The sequence below is a fragment of the Phascolarctos cinereus genome, unplaced genomic scaffold (assembly GCF_003287225.1).
Source record: "Phascolarctos cinereus isolate Bilbo 61053 unplaced genomic scaffold, phaCin_HiC Scaffold_726;HRSCAF=1367, whole genome shotgun sequence".
Classification (NCBI taxonomy): domain Eukaryota; kingdom Metazoa; phylum Chordata; class Mammalia; order Diprotodontia; family Phascolarctidae; genus Phascolarctos; species Phascolarctos cinereus.
The window spans coordinates 266052881-266072386 of record NW_027556098.1 but is presented as its reverse complement, the minus strand read 5'-3'; the positions used below and the strand labels follow the sequence as shown (position 1 = coordinate 266072386).

The window sequence follows — 19506 nt, the reverse complement described above, 5'->3', positions numbered from 1 at the left end:
ACCACCTAACCATACCCTGAAATTACCTCCCTCTCATTTGTCTGGCTACAGGTTAATGGAACACTAATGATGTTAATGAGCCTTTCTCAGTGCAAGTTTTTTCAAGAAAGAGATATAATAGCTGTTTTCTTTCCTTTTTAATCTTTTTCATCATTCAAGAGTTACAGGCTGAGACAATTAGCAACTTGTGCAGCTCTGTCTCCCTGCTCAGTCACAGCCCAGTGGGGCAAAAAGCAGGAGCCTATTAGACTATTTCACATGTCCACAGGTGAGAACACATGGATTGATGCAACACACTGCTCTTGCCAGAAGGCATAATGCTATTCAGGGGGAAAGTAGGGAAATTAACAATCTGTTGATGAAGGTTTTCCACGACAGGCAGACAGCAGGAGCTGTCCAGAGTGCTGAAGAGTCATCATAAATTCCACCCCTTTCCGTTTGTTAGAATGTGACCAGCCTGCTACAAACTTCAAGGGGTTCAGGGTCTGGTTCACTGAAGTATCCAAATGTTTAGTTACTTATAGCAAGCTCTTGTAGGCCTCTTTGGGCCTAGGAAATAGACGGGACATTTTGAACAGCAATTTCCTCTAGAGTTGTTTCTGATACATTCTGGCATTTGTCCAATCAGTATTGCTCACCAAAGGGTCTCTCTGGTGGTGTTATTGAACTTTGAATCGCTATCTCTTTGGAAAATCAGTAGATTGGAATCTATGGCAATAAAAGACACATGGCCAGAATGCTGAATGCCCCTGGTATTGGAACACATTCAAGGTAAAATGTGCTTGAGATCTGAGTCAAGGTTCAATCTTTGTCAGATTTTATCATGCAAAATCTCTAGTGAAAGGAGCCCAAAAATGTCTTTAATGGATGTTACAAAAAGAAATGTAGAGGACTTGGACATGAGAAGTGGAACGACAGTGGCATTCCATAGCTCTTCAACACAATCTTTTGCATCTAAAGGGGATGTTAAAATAATAACAAAAATAGCTAAGACAATAACAGTTAATAGCACTTACTATGTGCCAAATACTGTGCTAAGCACTTTACAGTTAGCATCTCATTTGATTCTTACAACAACCCTGAGAGATAGGCAGTATTATTATCCTCATTTTACAGATGAAGAAATGGCAAACAGAGACTAAGTGACTTGCTCAGGATTGCACAGCTAATAAATGTCTGAGGCTGGATTTGAACTCAGGTCTTTTTTTTAAAAAATTCCAAGTTCTGGCACTCTATTCACTATACCGTCTAGATTGCCATGCTAACAGGTAGCATGTAAGCACAGACCTAAAATTCAAGAAATTTAGGTTCAAACCCTGCCTCTGACACGTACCTCAGAATCTGATTCAACTCTTTTTAACTATAAGTTACTGATCAGTTGCTGCTCAATAGAAGGGACTTCCACATTAATAAATCATAGGTCTAGACCAAAAGAGGCAGTAGAGGCTCAAAAATAAGTAGGTCAAAATTTGTTGTTAAAGTCATGTATAATTGATTCATAATTGCTTATTTAGAGAAATGGAGCCTGTTTCAATCATATTTCTTTCTTTTTGTGTTAGGAAAGTGAATCATGTTTTTAAGTTAGCTAGGGGATGCAGTAGACAAAGTGAGCCATGAAGATTTGAGTTCAAATCAAGGGTCAGATACTTACTTAGCAATGTGAGCCTAGACAAGATACTTACCTCTCTAAGTCTCAGTTTATTCATTCAAAAAATGGGAATAATATTAGCACTTACTCAAAGGGTTATTGTGAGGATCAAAAAAGTACAATATAAGTGTTAAGAGTCTACTATATGCTCAGAACTGTGCCAAGCAGTGTGAAGGATACAAAAGTACAACAAGATAGTGTATACTCAAAGAATGTACATCCTACTGGAGAGACTGAAGTAACCTATAAGGATAATGAGAGGATAAAATGAGGCTATATAAATACCATAGGATTTAATAGAAAAGAGAGGTCAATGTGGGCTTGAGTGATTAGAAGAGGGGTTTTTTTTTGAGGTGTCAGTACTTAATCTGGTCCTTGAAAGACATGTACCCTTTCTTTTTCAAAAAATGTTTACTTAAAAATGACTATGCCTTCCCATTTCACACACTTTGGAATTACAGGGGTTATGTATAGCTCCCTCTTGCTTTTGTCAGCTATGTGGCCCTCATCTGCTATGTTTATACTCAGGGCTGGTTCACCCCTCACTCCCAGGGGTTTCCCACATTAATACTAGTATGGAAAACTGATTAGCCTAGTCCACTGTAGCTCTGAACTCCCAGACCCAAGAAATTCATCAGCTCAAATTTCCTACATGTGTGCTCCACCACAAACAGCTATAGCCTTTTAATAAATTGAAGTTGTGTTATAGATTTCCAGGCAGGATTTAGTGATAATATAAGAACAGACAAGGAGGGGGAGATTAGTATGGTCTATTTGGGTACCTGTTTGTCTCAAGGACAGGTTTTATCTTGAGTGGGATACATAGTGAGAGACAATGAAAAATAATGGTGGAGTATTATCACAGATTATTCTCAAATTATGAAGTATTCTCAAAGATAGGAAGAACACTTTAGACATGATGTGTTCTAGTTTGTTAAGCAGGAGAAGATTCTCTTGCAGAGGAAGGAGTGCAAGAGTAAGAATCACAAAATCTGTGTTGTAATCTTGGATCTGCCACTAACTGTGTTGCCTTGGACCAGTCAATCATTTTACCTTTCTGGGCCTCAGTTTCCTAATAAGGATATAATCCATGATTGAAGAATATGGAATCAATTTCATCCAGTTATACAATGATATAAACATTTAGCATGTTAACATAAGTTATTTTGTTAAGTTATTATGGAAATTATATGTCACATGTATATATGATTATATATATATATATATATATAATATTATACAAATTAAATACTAGTATTCAACTGAACAATGGAAATAGTATTCTAGGAAAATTAGACAGATATTGTCATGCAAGATAGTTTGGAATGTTCATATTATAAGTTTGGGGATCAACTAAATATTGTTTCAGAAGCCCAGATATTGTCACATAACCTCTACTACTTGCTAGCTGTATGACTGTGAATAAGTCATTTAACCTCTCTGAAACTTTGTGTACTCATTTGGAAAATGAATGGTGAAGGTGGGGACAGTAAGAATGTAGAGTGAAAGGCAGATTTCAGATCTATCTTAAAAAAATAAGTGACAGGATAGTGCAACAAAACTATAGGGTATGAAAGAGAGAGGTCAGAGAAAACTCTAAGGTTTGCAGTCTATGAGACTTCATAAAAGAAATGTGTCTTACTGCCAAAAGTGGAAAAATTGTATAGGAGAGCCAATTGATCAGCCTAAAAGAGGTGGACAAAATAATTATTGTCATCTATATATCTATATACTAACATGTGGTGTCAGAGGTAAACTATTGGTCTAGATAACTCCAGTGGAGTATTTCTTATGCTATTAATTGACTACTCATTTGAAGTTCCAATTATAAGCAATTATATGAAGTTTATATGACAAACTTATTATGTAAGTTACACACATGTTTTCATATTAGTACAATCATTATCTCCATACTTTTTATTTCAAACCAAAAAATCACTTGAAAGAAATACTTGTTTAAAGGTTTGTACAACAGTGGCATTTTTAATCAATTTTGATGTTAAATGAACTGGAATTTTAGCTTCTAGAGGTCAAGAACTGTATATGTAACAGTCACATATTTAATAAGCTCGTAATAGTTGGGAAGGCAGTCCACCTGGTTTTGAATCCCATTTTGCCCACATACTCCCCACTCCCATAAACCAGGAAAATCATTGAACTTTGAGCTTTCATTTCCTCACTTGTGAAATAAAAGTTTTGGATTAGATCAGGGTTTCCTCGACTTTTTTTTCATGTCATGGACCCCTTCTCAGAATAAATAATTGAGGAAATTCTAAGTGTCAATTAGAGGTTAGTGAAAATATGCAATTATTTTCCCATCCAAGTTTATAGATCTATTGAAGTCAATCCACCAACCACTGGGAGTCTATTGACTCTAGGTTTAGAATCCTTAGATTAAATGATTTCTGAGGCATCTTTGGTACACCTAATATTCTATGAAACAGAAAAAAAAGTAGATGGCATTTTATTATTTATAAAATGCTTTTCTTGCAACAAGTCTATGAGGTTGTCAGTGAAGTATTTTCCCCTCATTTTACAGATGAGGAGAATAAGTTTTATAGAGGTCAGATGATTTGCCCAAGGTCACATAACTGGTAAGTGGCAGAGCTAGGACTCAAGCCAGATGTTTCTGACTTCAAACCCAGTAATCTTTCCATCATACGAGCCTGGTCCTAAACTCAGTATTGTGCAGGTGCATAATAAATGCTTTCTGATAATAAGAATGATGATGGAAACCAGAAATCTTCTTAAGCAATTGCTCAATTTCCATAGATGGAGAAAGTAGAGTTGGAGCTTTTATGCCCATCACAGCCTTTTTTTTCTAAAGAAATGAACCCCACAGCAGTGTAAGGAACTATGCAATTGCATATATAGGACTTCGATGGTTATAGTTATGCATGTATCCAGATGGCAAATGGGATGATGGTAAAGCCAGGATGAGGAAGTAACTAATGACACTTCAAAAAGCAAAATGCAAAGCAAATATAAGAGCAAATGACACATCCAGGACAGGACAATGGAGCACATGACAAAATCAGCTGCTTTGGATAAGGTTGGGGGAGGGAGTGGCTAAAAATACAAAATGTATATCTAGCACTTGCTTCAGAGAAGTGCAGCCTGTTCTCTGTATACAAGTAAGTCTCCCTCCTCCCTTTTCACCTCCCTTCTTTTCTTCCCCCTCCTTGAAACCAGCTTCCTGCAATGCAAGAGAAAAGATTAGGGGCATTGCAGATTAAGTTTATAGGATATCTTTCAGAGGCCCTGATGTTTAGCTCACCTTTTCGAAATCCCTCTTTGACACAGCTCATTTTACAGATTGGGGAAACCAAAGCAAAGAACTTTTAGATTATTTTTTTGTCTGTGTCAGATCTTGAAAAAAAATTCCTTTTCACCACTCAGCCATACCTACCCCTCTTCAAGAAAAAATGGAGAGAATTACAAAGAGCACCTAACATAGAACACCGGCCAGTCTAGGAATGCAGTCAAGGAAGACACTTAGATAATGGATGTGGTCATGCCATAGCATGTGCAAGTAAATTATTCGCTGGCACTTCTGAAGAGCAACAATTATGGCTTACCTTTCCACTGAAGTGTATCTATCTGCATTTGAAGCTGTGGTTCTCTGATAAGGGAAAGAGGTGGGGGAACCTCCCAACTTGCCTGGACATACTCTGAGATAAAGCTTTTCAAAGAGACAAAAATGCCCTGCTGATTTATAGAGTAATGGATGTCCTTGACAGTACCTCAGGAGCTTCCAATCTTGGCTACAAGGGGAAACTTCTCACCACAAGGATACATTTCCATCCCTAACCTATTTATCCAGACAACCTGTCAGCCTTACCAGAGCAAGATCTCCTGTTGACATGGACAAGACAGCAATACAATAATTGGAATGCCTTTTCTTGTTGTTATTATTCAGTTCACTTTCTGAATAGTCAGAGATGGTTTGTCTGAACAATAATATGTACTCTTGGTGCCTCAATTTCCATTTTTGTGTTATTGTTCTTTTTTAAAAAAAAACTGGCATGCTTATTTATGACTGACTGTCAAAAAGTGCTTTCCTGAAAAGATGCCATTATAACAGAATGATCTCTTGACATCAAGGATTAGAATCTACACAAATGTTCGTACCAACTTATTTTTATGTTTGCTTACTTGTCTTAATTTTTTTTAAATTTCTTATTCTCGGAGTGCTTGAGACAGAGGGGGATGCTTAGCTCAGGAAGACACATCACAAATCTCCCTGAGACCACAGATGGTGTGGGTTGGGTTGACTACCTCTTTCCCTGACTTAGAGCAGTTATTGATATGCAGCAGACAATTCCACATTTTCATTAGGATGGTTAAAGTAAAACTTCAGGGCTCATCAAGTCAGAGCCACCAAATTTTTCTTGTTTATGGCTGGAGAGGGTTTGCCATAGATCAAGGCAAAGGTTTATTAGCAAAGAAATAAGCTTGAGAAAGACCTTTCATTTCAGGCTGGGCCTATTCCTCACTTACAGAATCAGTGGGTGCTATTAAGATGGACTTAGGGAGTTGATCTTTGCTGCAAATTAATGCAGCACCTCTTTTTCCCTTTGTCCAGCAAGAAGTTATTACTCCTAGTGGTCAAATGTTTATTGATTGATTGTTGGATGGAAGCTCAATTCCACAGTTATTTATCAGATAGGTGGCTGTAGAAGAACCAGTCTAGTAACACTAACCTGATAGCCATACAGTATTGGAAAGAACACTTGACCTGGATTCAAAATATTTGGGTATGAGTTCTATCTCTTCCATTTACTAGCTATGTGTCTTGGGCAAATGCCCTAAATTCTCTGAACCAAAGTATCCTTGCCTTTGATATTGGAGTGATAGTCTTTGTACTACTTAACTCATAAGGATGTTGTGGGAAAAGTAAACTCTAAAGGGTGTAGGGGTTGGGAAGCAAGCTCTCATTACTAAGAATAAAGTCTACCAAACCCCCCCCCCCCAATAGTGACAGATAACAACATTATTCCTGACTAGATTAGTTTCTCAGCTGCATTAGCTAAATGTTCATACTGGGCATTGTGAAGAGAGAGAAAGGAATGAGAAATCCTGGTGTCCTCACCTCAGGAAGCTCTGAGCCAAAAAGCGAAATGAAATGGAGAGTTGCCAATGTGATATTAAAAATATAAATTAAAACATCTGTATAGAAATACATACAATGGGGGCTAGGTGGGGCAGTGGATAGAGCACTGACCCTGAAGTCAGGAGAACCTGAGTTCAAATCTGGCCTCAGACCAAACACTTGACACTTACTAGCTGTGTGACCCTGGGCAAGTCACTTAACCCCAATTGCCTTAAAAAAAAAAAAAAGCAATACATACAATGCCATGGTGACAGTATCACCAAAATTTACCAAAATGGGAGCAAGGGCCCTGGCCAGAAGCCAACCATAGGGACAATCAGTTGCTCTCCTACTATATCACATTTAGTTAGTGTTTTGTAGTTTACAAGATACTTTGTCCCTCATGAGAAGGTGGTATGCTATTATATCTATTTTACAAATAAGTAAGCTGAGGCTCAGATATGATTAAATGATTCACCTAGAGTCACACTGTTTACATCCCATTCAGAATGAGAACCTAGGAGTTCAGTGTGGTTTCCAACATGACACAATGCCTCTCATGTGGTACCCAATGCTCTCCATTTAATCAATCAATAAATAAACATTTATTAAGTATCTGCTTTGTGCCAGGCACTGTGCTAAGTGTTGGGGATTCAAAATAGAGGCAAAAGAATAGTCCCTGCCCTTAAGGAGCTTACAGTCTAATGGAGGAGACAACACACAAAGAAACAGAAACAGTGAACTGTATTTAGGATAAATAAGAAATAATTAACAGAGGGACATATCGGAATTAAGAAGGTTTGGAGAAAGCCCACTATAGAAGGTGGGATTTTAGTTAGGCTTTAAAGGAAGGCAGGGAGGTCAATAGTTGGAGCACAAAGGGGAGATCATTATAAGCATGGAAGACAGAGAAAATGCCCAGAACCTAGAGATGGAGTGTCTTGTTCATGGAACAGTGAGGCCTTAAGAAATTAGGTGTTGGTCCTTAGCATTACTTAGAAACTTGAGCAAGCATTGTACGCCAGGAATCAAACCCTTTCCTGAGAGAAGGCAGAATAATGTAGGGAGGTTAACAGTCTGAAACATATTCATGACATTATCTCTCAAATTTGATCCTGGCCACAGCAATCTATCCTTTTCTCAAACTTCACACTGCAAGAAAACTAAAGCAGAAAGGCAGAAAGTGATTTGTCCCAGGCTTCAGAACATATGACAAAGGAGAGGCACATGCAAGAATCTAGTTTGGACCTCCTCCAATATACAGTTTCTCTGTTTCTTTCTGTCTTTTTTTCTATATCTGTCTCTGTGTCTACCTGACGTATCTCTATCTCCATCTCTCTCTCTCTCTCTCTCTCTCTCTCTCTCTCTCTCTCTCTCTCTCTCTCTCTCTCTCTCTCTCTCTCTCTCTCTCTCTCTCTCTCTCCTTCTCTTCCTCTCTCCTCCCCCCTTACTAACCTCCCTCCTAGTTTCAAGCAGCTGTAACAACAGGCTTCATAACATTAGCACAACTATCCCTAAGAAGCTGTTGTGAAGGGCAGAGGACACAGTGAACATTGGAATTAATTAAAGAAAAACCATACCACATCAGCCAAACAGCTTTGATTATTGAATCAAAGGTCAGGTCACTGATTTCCTTCCTCTAAATCATTTTGCTCCCCTTAGGAAATAGATTTCTGTGAACAATTCTAGGGAACCCATTTAATTCTGTGTGAATGGGGAAACACACAAATGTTCTCTAATCCCAGCAGAATTTTCTTTTGCCATTTACAATCTAATAGCAAAAGAAAAAAAAATTATCAACTGGCACGGTAGTTAGTTTCTTTGTCTATTCTAGTTCCATATGTCTCTCTGCTTTGATTTAGATTAAAACTTGAGCATCCCTGGGCAAACCTTTTTTTTTTTTCAATTGATGAGGGAGGAGAACTTCATCCCAAGAATAGAGCCCCAGACTCACGTGCTGCTCAAAGAGGGCATTGTGGCCTCTTCTTTTGGCACTCCTCACCAATGTTAGTTAGCATGAGTCTTCTCACATACCAGCTCTCTAATTAGTTCTATTGGTTTCAACAGCTCCCCGGCCTTGGTAAATGTAATATTTAACACCCAGGAGGGAAGTGTTTCACTCGGATGATTCTTTCATCATTTCTGCCCATCTGGAGCTCTCTTTAAGCTCGTAGAGCACCACCTGCCTAGGAAAACAAGGATCTTAGGTGACTTTTCCACGCCTCTGCAGCAAGGACTCTACCCTCCCCCCACTCCCCCCACCAAATAAACAGTGCCCTGAGAGTGTTGTGGTTTTCTGGAGTTGATCTTTCACATATGATTTTGTCCTACCATCTCCTAGAGAATTACATCTGAATTTGATTAGATCCCCACCTGTGATTGACACCTGTTAATAACCTGTAAGATGGGTGCAAGATGCTTCATATTGTCAGCTGGAGTTATCTATGACTTTATTTTTCATCAACTTTGTCACTCAAGGACAGCAGTAAAGGATATTATTTTTTCCCCCTTAATATGCTGTTATAGATCCCTGGGCTAGGGGAATTGTCCTGCACATCCACCTTCACACTGGTTCTAAGGAAATATATTGCCAGGATTACATGTAATATTTAAATAATGTATTTAGGAACTTTTATTACCTTCATTTTGATGTATTGATAGGCAGCTTGATGACAAAGGTATTTATTCACTATATTAGCTCTGGGAGTGTGAATTCACCAAAGTTTAGACCCTTGTCTCTGACCTTATGAATTTTCTGTTCAGATGGAGATTGGAACTTTCTGGACTTTTGCATTTAACGGGTCTTGGCAAAACTTTCTTTTATAAAGGGGAATAATAAGGCTCCTGGTGCTCAGAAAAACAAGTTGATTGGTGTAATGGGAAAGTGCTAGATTTGGACACAAAGGACCAGGCTCAGATCCCAGCTGTCATACTTATTCCCTATGTAACTTTTGGCAAGTCTCTCTTCTCTGAGCCTGAGATTTCTCATTTGTAAAAATGAAAGCCTAGGTTAGATGATTTTTAATAACCCTTTCAGCTCAAAATTCATGATCTTATGGTGATCTGAGTGTGTGAGGAACACATGCTGCTCTGATAAGCAGGCAAAACAATACTGGGCACGTAGTAGTACTCAAATGAGTATTTGAATTCAAGCAAAACCACACATGAGGTTTTTGGTTTTTGGTTATTTGTTGGTATTATTTTCAATGAAAATGCACTCAAAACCTTGAATCCATCAGGGTATAAGGTTCCCAACTATCCCATGCCAGCAGTAGGCAAAAAGGAGCTACTTCAGGGAATATACCTTGATCTAAGAGACATTTTGGGAGGCAGATGGAGCTGGGAGAGGAGTGAAGATCAGGTTCTACGTTTTCATTAGTGTAGGTTGCTGAGTTGCAAAAAAAGATGCTCCCTCTGATAGTGGAGATCGACAGCCCAGTCCTGGCTCTGCAACATTAGTCTTAGAGAATTTTTAGGAAGTTCTGAGACTTTAAGCCCAGGGTCTTATTGCCTGTATCTGTCAAAGGAGGGTCTTTCTGATTCTGAGATTGGTTTTCTATCCATTCTATCATCTTGCATGTCAAGAGAGGAAAAAAAATATTAAATCTAATTTTAATTCTTGAGAATGAAATGATATTCTTGAGTTTGAAGACGTTTCACCTACGGAAGGGAAATACTCTTCTCTTTCAGAGGCTTAACTTTGGTTTCTCCTGCCTTTTTACATGAAGCATATTACCTCATCCCCAGTGCTTTAAAAACATGCCGTCAGGAGAACCAAGGGCAGCAAGTGAAAGGACACTACAGAACTCTTTAATTACATGAAACTCTGGGAAGAGAGAACTATCGTGTTCCCAGCCTCAGGGGTCTCTCAGTGTCTGCCTCAGCCAGGATCCCCTTAGGAAAGATGCTGCGACATATGTCTTTTCTTTGCTCCATGCCAGACCTAGGCTCAGTCAAATCTTAGTAATTCCCACCTATAATTTAACTGCAATTACAAAAATATATGTGTCTCTTTCATCTCTCAGCTCTCTAGGCTAAAATAAAAATATGCCAAATAAATTTTAAGATGACAGGTTTAAAAGTGCAATGGTAGTACTGTGTCTGCTCCCCTGACCCTTTAAAGAGAAAAAAAAACACTTTTTTTTCCCTTTCCCCAGAGCTAAAATAAATAGTTATACAGCTTTCCCCACCTCTTGACTGCTTCTTAACCTTGGCAATATCATGTCATTTTCCTATTTGTTTCTCATCTTAACTATGGAAACACCCTTAAGCATTTGAATAGAAGTAGAAATTCATTAAAAGGATAGAACATCTTACCTTTCTCATTCTTTCCCCCACCATGGTGGGATTTACTTGAGAATTCCAGTGATGGAGAAAAAAAAAATCAGAAGAATATTTAAGGAAATGGAAACAAAAGAGGTTTGGACCAGAAAGTGTAGCCAGACATCCAGTTAACTTTGTGACAATTAACTGCTTTCCTACTGCATCAGATAGTAATGCCATTCCCAGGATCACTGGGATCATGAGGTCAGAGAGCTAGAAAGGACCTTTGAACCCATCAGGTCCAATCCCCTTATTTAAAGGTGAAGAAACTGATAGAGAAGTTAAGTTACTTGCTCAGGGTCACACATCCCTTAAATGGATAAGGTAGGATTTGAATCCTGACTCAGTTTTATGGACAAAGAAGCAAGGTTTACAAAGGTCTCTACAAATATCTCATCTTATTCTCACAATAACCATGTGAACATACCATGCTAAGCCCTAGAAGAATAGGGAAAAGAGTGTCAAACAGTCAAGTAGCCAAATCCAGAATGTGGAAGGGTATTGTACCTCTTCCACTGACTGTTAAGAATGCTGCTGCTCATTTGCGTCTCTGAACTTTGAGCTACTGACCACTAATTGCCATCTTCTTTCAATGATATAAAACCAGATGAACTGCCCATGGCTGAACGAGTAAATCTTTATGAAAACTGACAGGCCAACAACGGTCTTCATGTTTCAGAAAGGTAATGCTGTTCTTTGCAGGAAATCTCAGTATGGTCCTTGGGAAAGTGGATGCCCCAATAAGGTCCTTATGGTAAACTCTATTCTCACTTTTTAAGAAAGAGTTATATGCATAGTAGAGATATTACATACACAGATGACCTATTCAAAGCATACATAGAAGCGTACATAAATGGTGGAGGAGAGATCCCATCCATTTGAGGTTTTGTCTTCAGTCTTCAAATGATTCTCTTGCTACCAATCAATCAATCAACAAAACAGTGGCTAGATCTGGAGTCAGGAAAATTTGAGTTCAAATCAAACCTGAGCGACCCTGGGCAAGTCCCTTATACTTTTGTCCAACTCAGTTCCCCACCTACAGAATGGGGATAATAATAATAATACTATCTACCACACAGTGTTATTATGAGAAAAAAATGAGGTTTTTATAGAGAGCTTTGTAATCCTTTAAACATAATATAAATGATAGCTATTAATATTACTACTATTTTTTAAGTAGTGATTTTGTGCCAGGTATGGTGCTAGGTACCAACAATAAAGAATGAAACAGTTTCAAAAGCTTACATGCTAATAGGAGAAACCACAAGCACATGGATAAGAATATATAGACTATATTTAAAAAGAACAAAAACAAATAAACACAATGTAACCTCTATTATAAGATCTCTCTGCTACTACCCATGATTGGTATATTTGGGCTATTTTAAGGACTCATTAAGAAAACCAGTCACTTACAAGGGGCATATGTGGAAGGTTGAATCACAGTATTACCCTGCCTAGCACAAAGGCACGTAGACACAAATGTGTGTATGATATATAGACAGGTATAGTGTGATATAGAGATAAGAGAACAGAATTCACTTCTAGGAGACAAGGGATATAATTTCCCATTCTGGGAAATCACATTGCTATGTGATTATGGATAAGTTGCTTAACTCCTATGAGCTTCAGTTTTCCTATCTGCAAGATGGGATCAATAACATTTATACCACTGACCTAAAGGACTTTTTTTTTAATTTAACATTTTAATTTAATTATTTTTATTTATTTTTATATAAAATTTTGAGTTGCAAATTCTATCCCTCCCTTCCCTCTTCCTTCCCTGAGAGGGTAAGCAATCAGATATAGGTTATGCATATGCAATTATGTAAAAAAATTCCATGTATGAGAAGACTAGAACCAAAAACAAAAAGTGAAAAGTAGCATGCTTCAGTCTGTATTCAACCAATATCAGTTCCTTCTCTGGAGGTGGATAGTACGCTTCATCATTAGTCATTTGGGAATTGTCTTGGATCATTGTATTCCTGAGAACAACTAAGTCATTCACAATTCTCCATCAAACAATATTGCTGTTACTGTGTACAATATTCTCCTGGTTCTGTTCACTTCACTATGCATCAGTTCATGTAAATCTTTCCAGACTTTTCTGAAATCATCCTATTTGTTATTTCTTATAGCACAATAATATTCCATCACAATCATATGCTTCAGCTTGTTTAGCCATTCCCCAATTGATAGGCATCCCAAAAAGAGCTGTCTTTTTTTTCAAATAGGTCCTTTTCCTTTTTTTTTTTTTTTTGATGTACAAATAGATCCCTTTCCTTTTTTTTTTTTTTGGATGTCTTTGGGATATAGGCCTAGCAGTGGTATTGTCAGGTCAAATGCATAGTTTTATAGCCCTTTGGGTATAGTTCCAAATTGTTGTCTGGAATAATTGTATCAGTTCACAATTTCACCAACAGTGCATTAGTGTCCCAGCTTTCCCACATCTTCTCCAACATCCAACATTTTCTAAAGAACTTTTTTTTTAAAAGTGCTTTGTAAGCTTTGAAAAAATCTATAAAAATTGAAGTTATTATCATGAGATCCATGCATCTGTGCTTGGCTGACTTAACACTCAGGTAAAGGTCAAACTATGGAGACTAGTTAAGGGTAGGGAGTAAAATAATTAACTTGAGGAGGTGCTTTGCCCTAGGTATGAGACTAGAATCTCTAGCCAAAGAATTGTAAATAGCTAGGCCCCCAACATAAGGATTCTGCCTATTCCCTAATTTCTAGTTTGTTTCCCCTGTGCCTCAATTGTCTAATATTTATTTTGTATAGAATTATACATATGTGTTGTCTCCCCTAATAGAATGGTTTCTCTCCTCATCTCTGCTTTCTGGCTCCCCATATCTTCCTTCAAGACAGTTAAAATCCAATCTTTTCTGAGAAGCCTTCCTCAGTTCCCACCATTGCTAGTGCCTTCACTTTGAAATTGCCTCCAATTTACTCTTCATATCTTACATGTACAAATTTGTTTTCATGACATCTCCCCTAATACAACAAGTTCCTTCAGGGAAGGAACTGTTTTTGCTTTTCTTTGTATCCCTAGAACTTTGTTCAGTGCCTAGCACATAGTAGGCACTTAATAAATGCTTGTTGATTTAACTTGTTGCAGAGACTTACTTTTTGTTTTTGTGTGTTAGTCTGTAGCCTGAAACCTATTAGAATGTTAATAAATTCTTCATTGATTACTTAACTGATCAATTAGCCATCAGGTCTGGAGAATATAAACAATCTGCCAATGAACCCCAGACAGAAATGGACAGTAGCAAGGGATACTGCATGGGCAGGAGTGGGTGTGGGGGAGGGAGAGATTTAATCCCAGGGAGAGGTGGTGGAATTTTAAATGCTAGCCTCCTTTTGAAGGCTTTGAGGAGCACTCCTTCTCCCAACAGAAAGACAAATTGCTCAGGTGGCTGAAGAATGAGGAGCTCTCAGCATCATCTCCCTGTTGTACACTATTTACACTTCACAGGACATTATTTGGGCCATTATTTCTGAATGCATTCCCTGCCTTGTTTCCATTCAGCTGGCAATGCCACAGTGTGTGTTAGTGTATGTTAACAAGCTGTAGGAAGGTAATCTCCATGTTCTCAGCCGCCATTCTGAGGGCGCTAACTGCACAGTTATTTCTCAGCTCATCCAACCAAATCATGGAGCTACAGGAGAACTCTGGGTATTGACTAGCTTAATCTCTTCCTTTGACCAAGGAGGAAATTGAGGTCCATAGTAGTGATATAAATCAACCAATCAATAAACATTTATTAAATGCTTATTATTTGACAGGTCCTGTGATAAAGTCTAGGGATATGAAAATAAAATGAGATAGTCTCCACTTCAAGGTTATATTCTAGAGCTATGACTCCCTCACAGTCAAACAATTATACATTTACAGGGTTAGTGCTAGAAATCAAGTTACTGAACTGTCCAAATCCAGTATTCTTTTCATCAATTACTATCTCTCATATCCTTGTTTCCATTCAATGTCACTTCTACCTTTGCCCTTGTCTTAGATAGAATAGAGAATCTGATCCATTTGGCTATATACCTTTACTGTTCTATCTTGCATATTCCGGAACTGCACAATTTTAGTTTGTTCACTGTCCCATCAACGTGTAAACTGGCCAGGTAGCTTGGACCACACTGCAACAAGTTCTTAAATGAGGAGATTGGGAGTAGGGAGTGTCCCAACCAGGTGCTGAAATACCCAAATCTAGCTGTGTCTAGTCCAAGGTGAAAGATGGCATTGCCACTATTGTATAATTTTACTATTTCAAGTATCCAGGGTCCTTTTCATTATGCTTATATACATATTTGACTTTAGAAAAAAAATGTTTTATTATAGATTTCATTTTCTGATAATCACCTCTCCCATAAATAGAGTTGTCTTTTGTAACAAAGAAGTATAATTGGGCAAAAGAAACCAATACATGGGGGGGGGTAGAGCCAAGATGGCTATGTAAAAGCAGTGACTTGCTTGAACTCTCCCCTAAACTCCTCCAAATACCTATAAAAATGGCTCTAAACAAATTCTAAAGCAGCAGAACCCACAAAAAGACTGAGTGAAACAAATTTACATCCCAAGACAGCCTGGAAGGTTGATTGCAAAGGTATATCACACCGAGTAGGGAGAGGAAGCACAGTTTGGTGTGGACACTCAGGCAAGGCAGGCCTCAGTGAACCTGGAGCAGGCCTCAGAGAACTGAATAGCAGGGGGCTGTGTTGGTTTCCAGACTTCTCAACCCACAAACGATAGAAGACAATTTAAAAGGTCTGTGGGAAAAGTCTGTGTCTGAGGTGAGAGAGAGAAGTGCAGTCCCAGCCCATCCCCGAGGTTGGCCCAGAGGCAGCAGTTGTTTCCTGAGCTTCTGGCCCACAGACTAAGGGGGAATTGAGGGCCTGAGCAGAGGGTGATTACAGGTATTTCTCTGCTGGTGCAGGATTCTCTTGCTTTGCCAATATTTGGATCTGGGTCACAGTTCTGGGTGGTGGTCCTGGGGTGAGGAAGAGCTTGTAGTGATGATACAGAGAAAATCCTCCTCACAGTTCCAAGATAGAAAAGAGTGCTTGTGGTCACTCATAGACCCCAGCACAGGCCAGGGAAGGAGTAAACACCTCACCCTTGATCATAGCACCTTGGAAGAACTGAAAATTTACAGGTCCCTAGAAGTATCTCTACAAACAGCTACACAAAACCCCCGAAGCTTGGGACAGTACATTCTCCACACTGGAAACAGACCTCTACCTTAACAAAGAGTTAAAAGCTCAAGTAATTGGCTGAGATCATGAGCAAGCAGTACAAAAAGAGTCAGACCATGGAATCTTACTTTAGTGACAAAGAAGATCAAAACATACAATAAGAAGGTAACAAAGTCAAAGCTCCTACATCCAAAGCCTCCAAGAAAAATGTTGTTTCCAGGCCATGGAAGACCTCAAAAAAGGATTTTAAGAATCAAGTAAGAGAAGTAGAGCAAAAACCGAGAGTGATGCAAGAAAATCATGAAAAACAAGTCAACAGCTTGCTAAAGGAAACCCCCCAAAAACAATGAAGAAAATAACACCTTAAAAAATAGCCTAACCCAAATGGCAAAAGAGGTTCAAAAAGCCAATGAGGAGAAGAATGCCCTAAAAAGCAAAATGGGCCAAATGGAAAAGGAAGTCCAAAAGCTTACTGAAGAAAATACTTCCTTAAAAATTAGGATAGAGTAATTGGAAGCTAGTAACTTTATGAGAAATCAAGACACTGTAAAACAAATCCAAAAGAAAGAAAAAATAGAAAACAATGTGAAATATCTCATTGGGAAAACAACTGACCTGGAAAATAGATCCAGGAGAGAGAATTTAAAAATTGTTGGACTATCTAAAAGCCATGATCAAAAAAAGAACCTAGATATCATCTTCCAAGAAATGATCAAGGAAAACTGCCCTAATATTTTAGAACCAGAGGACAAAATAGAAATGGAAAGAATCCATTGATCTCCTCCTGAAAGAGATCCCCAAAGGAAAACTCCTAGGAATATTGTAGCCAAATTCCAGAGTTCCCAGGTCAAGGAGAAAATATTGCAAGCAGCCAGAAAGGAACAATTCAAGTATTGTGGAAACACAATCAAGATAACACGAGATTTAGAAGCTTCTACGTTAAGGGAATGGAAGGCATGGAATATAATATTCCAGAAGGCAAAGGAGATAGGATTATAACCAAGAATCACCTACCCAGCAAAACTGGGTATAATCCTTCAGGGGAAAAAATGGTCATTCAGTGAAATGGGGGACTTTCAAGCATTCTTGATGAAAAGACCAGAGCTGAATAGAAAATTCGACTTTCAAATACAAGACTCAAATGAAACATGAAGAAGTAAACAGGAAAGAGAAATCATAAGAGACGTATTAAGGCTGAACTGTTTACATTCCTGCATGGAAAGATGATATTTGTAACTTATAAGACCTTTGTCAGTATTAGGGTAGTTGGAGGGTAAAAATTATATGTATGTATATAGATAGATAGAGGGCACAGGGTGAGTTGAAGATGAAGGGTGATGTCTGGAAAATAAAATTAAAGGGTGAGAGAGGATTATACTGGGGATAAGGAGAAAGGGAGAAGTAGAATGGGGTAAATTATCTCACATAAAACAGACAAGAAAAGGCTTTTACAGTGGAGGGGAAACATGGGAAGGTGAGAGGGAATGAGTGAATCTTATTCTTATAGGATTTAGCTTAAGGAGGGAATAACATACACAGTCAATTGGATATGGAAATCTATCTTACCCTACAGGAAAATAGGATGGGAAAGGGACAAGGGAGCAGGTAGATAAGAGAAGGGAGGGCAGATTGGAGGAGGGAGTAATCAGATGCAAACACTTCTGAGGAGGGACAGGGTGAAAAGAGAGAATAGAATAAATGGGGGCCAAGATAAGATGAAGGGAAATATACTCAGTTTTTTACAACATGACTACTATGGAAGTGTTTTGCATGACTACACATGTGTAATCTGTATTGAGTTTCTTGACTTTTCAGTGAGGGTGGGTGGGGAGGGAGGAAGGGAGAAAATTTGGAACCCAAAGTTTTTTAAAACAAATATTAAAAAAAATTGTTTTCACATACAACTGGGAAATAAGAAATACAGGAAATGGGGTATAGAAATCTATCCTGCTCTACAGGAAAATAGAAGGAAGGGAAAAGGGATAAGAGAAGGGGGGGTGAGATAGAAAGGAGGGCAGAATAGGGGAAGGGGTATACAGAATGCACGCCATCTTGGGGTGGGAGGAGGGATGAGATGGGGAGAAAATTTGGAACTCAAAATCTTGTGAAAATGAATGTCAAAAACTAAAAATAAATAAAAAGTTTGTGTGAAAAAATAAATAAAATAAAATAAAACCAACCAATACAGTGAGCGTATTTAAACATATGTGTATGTGTCTTTCTGCACCTGTGCTCCACCACCACTTTACAGGGAGGAGGGAAGCATGTTTCATGATCAATCCTCTGGAGTTGGTATTGGTCACTGAATTGATCCAGATTCTGACATCTTTTGTTGCAATTTTCTTTAACACTATGGTGGCTGTTGTGTATAACTTAATGTTCTCTTAGTTCCCTACACCAGTGGCTTCAGTAATCTTCCTCAGTTTCTTGGAACTCTTCATAGTTCCCATTTCTTATGGCATAATAATATTCTATCATATTTATAAAACAGTTTTTTAGCATCTCCCAAATTGAAGGTAGCTCACTTTATTTGCAGGTTTTTGCTACCACAAAAAGTACCTCTATAAGCATCTTCATATACAGGATCATTTCCTCTGTCTTTGACCTTCTTGGAGTGTTTGTTCAGAAGTGGTATGACTTAAAGAGTATTGACAGTTTAGCCACTTTTCTAACATTTTTGTAAACTGTTTTCCGGAATAGACTAATTCACAGTTCCAATGATGGTGTATTAAAAGACTTGTCCTTTAGCAGCTCCATCAACATTGACTACTTTAGTCTTCTATAATATTTGCCATTATGTAAATATTAAGGAAAGTTTAGACTAATAATTATTGGGGTAGAAAACAGTTTCCATATTAGCAAAATGAGAATATTAATACACCATCTGCCAGAAAAGATTTTGTGAGGATTAAATGATATCAAATCTATACAAGTACAAAGTGCTTTGTAACCATAAAGCCATATTTATATTATATGAATGTGCTGTTATTTATTGTCATTATGAATACTAAAAATAATCATTCTACTGTTCAGGTTCACATTAGAAGACTTATTCAGGGTGAAGAGAACCAGCCTTACAAGATTTCAAAGTGTAGAGCCCAAGTGGTTGCAGAAATGGATCCAAAGATAGAATAGCAAAGGACCTTTTGGTGCTAAATAAAAAGTGGGTGCCAGAGGCAGGATGGGACAGACTTTTATTTTTTGAATTGCCTTAAAGCTTTTCAAAGGAGTTTTGTAG

At 38.2% G+C, this 19506-nt stretch overlaps 1 protein-coding gene across 1 annotated transcript in view; it reads right to left on the bottom strand.

Annotated features, from left to right (window-relative positions):
- The window catches only part of OPCML (opioid binding protein/cell adhesion molecule like), a 1421771-nt gene that overhangs the window by 889470 nt on the left and 512795 nt on the right, over positions 1–19506 (bottom strand). The window lies entirely within an intron of this gene.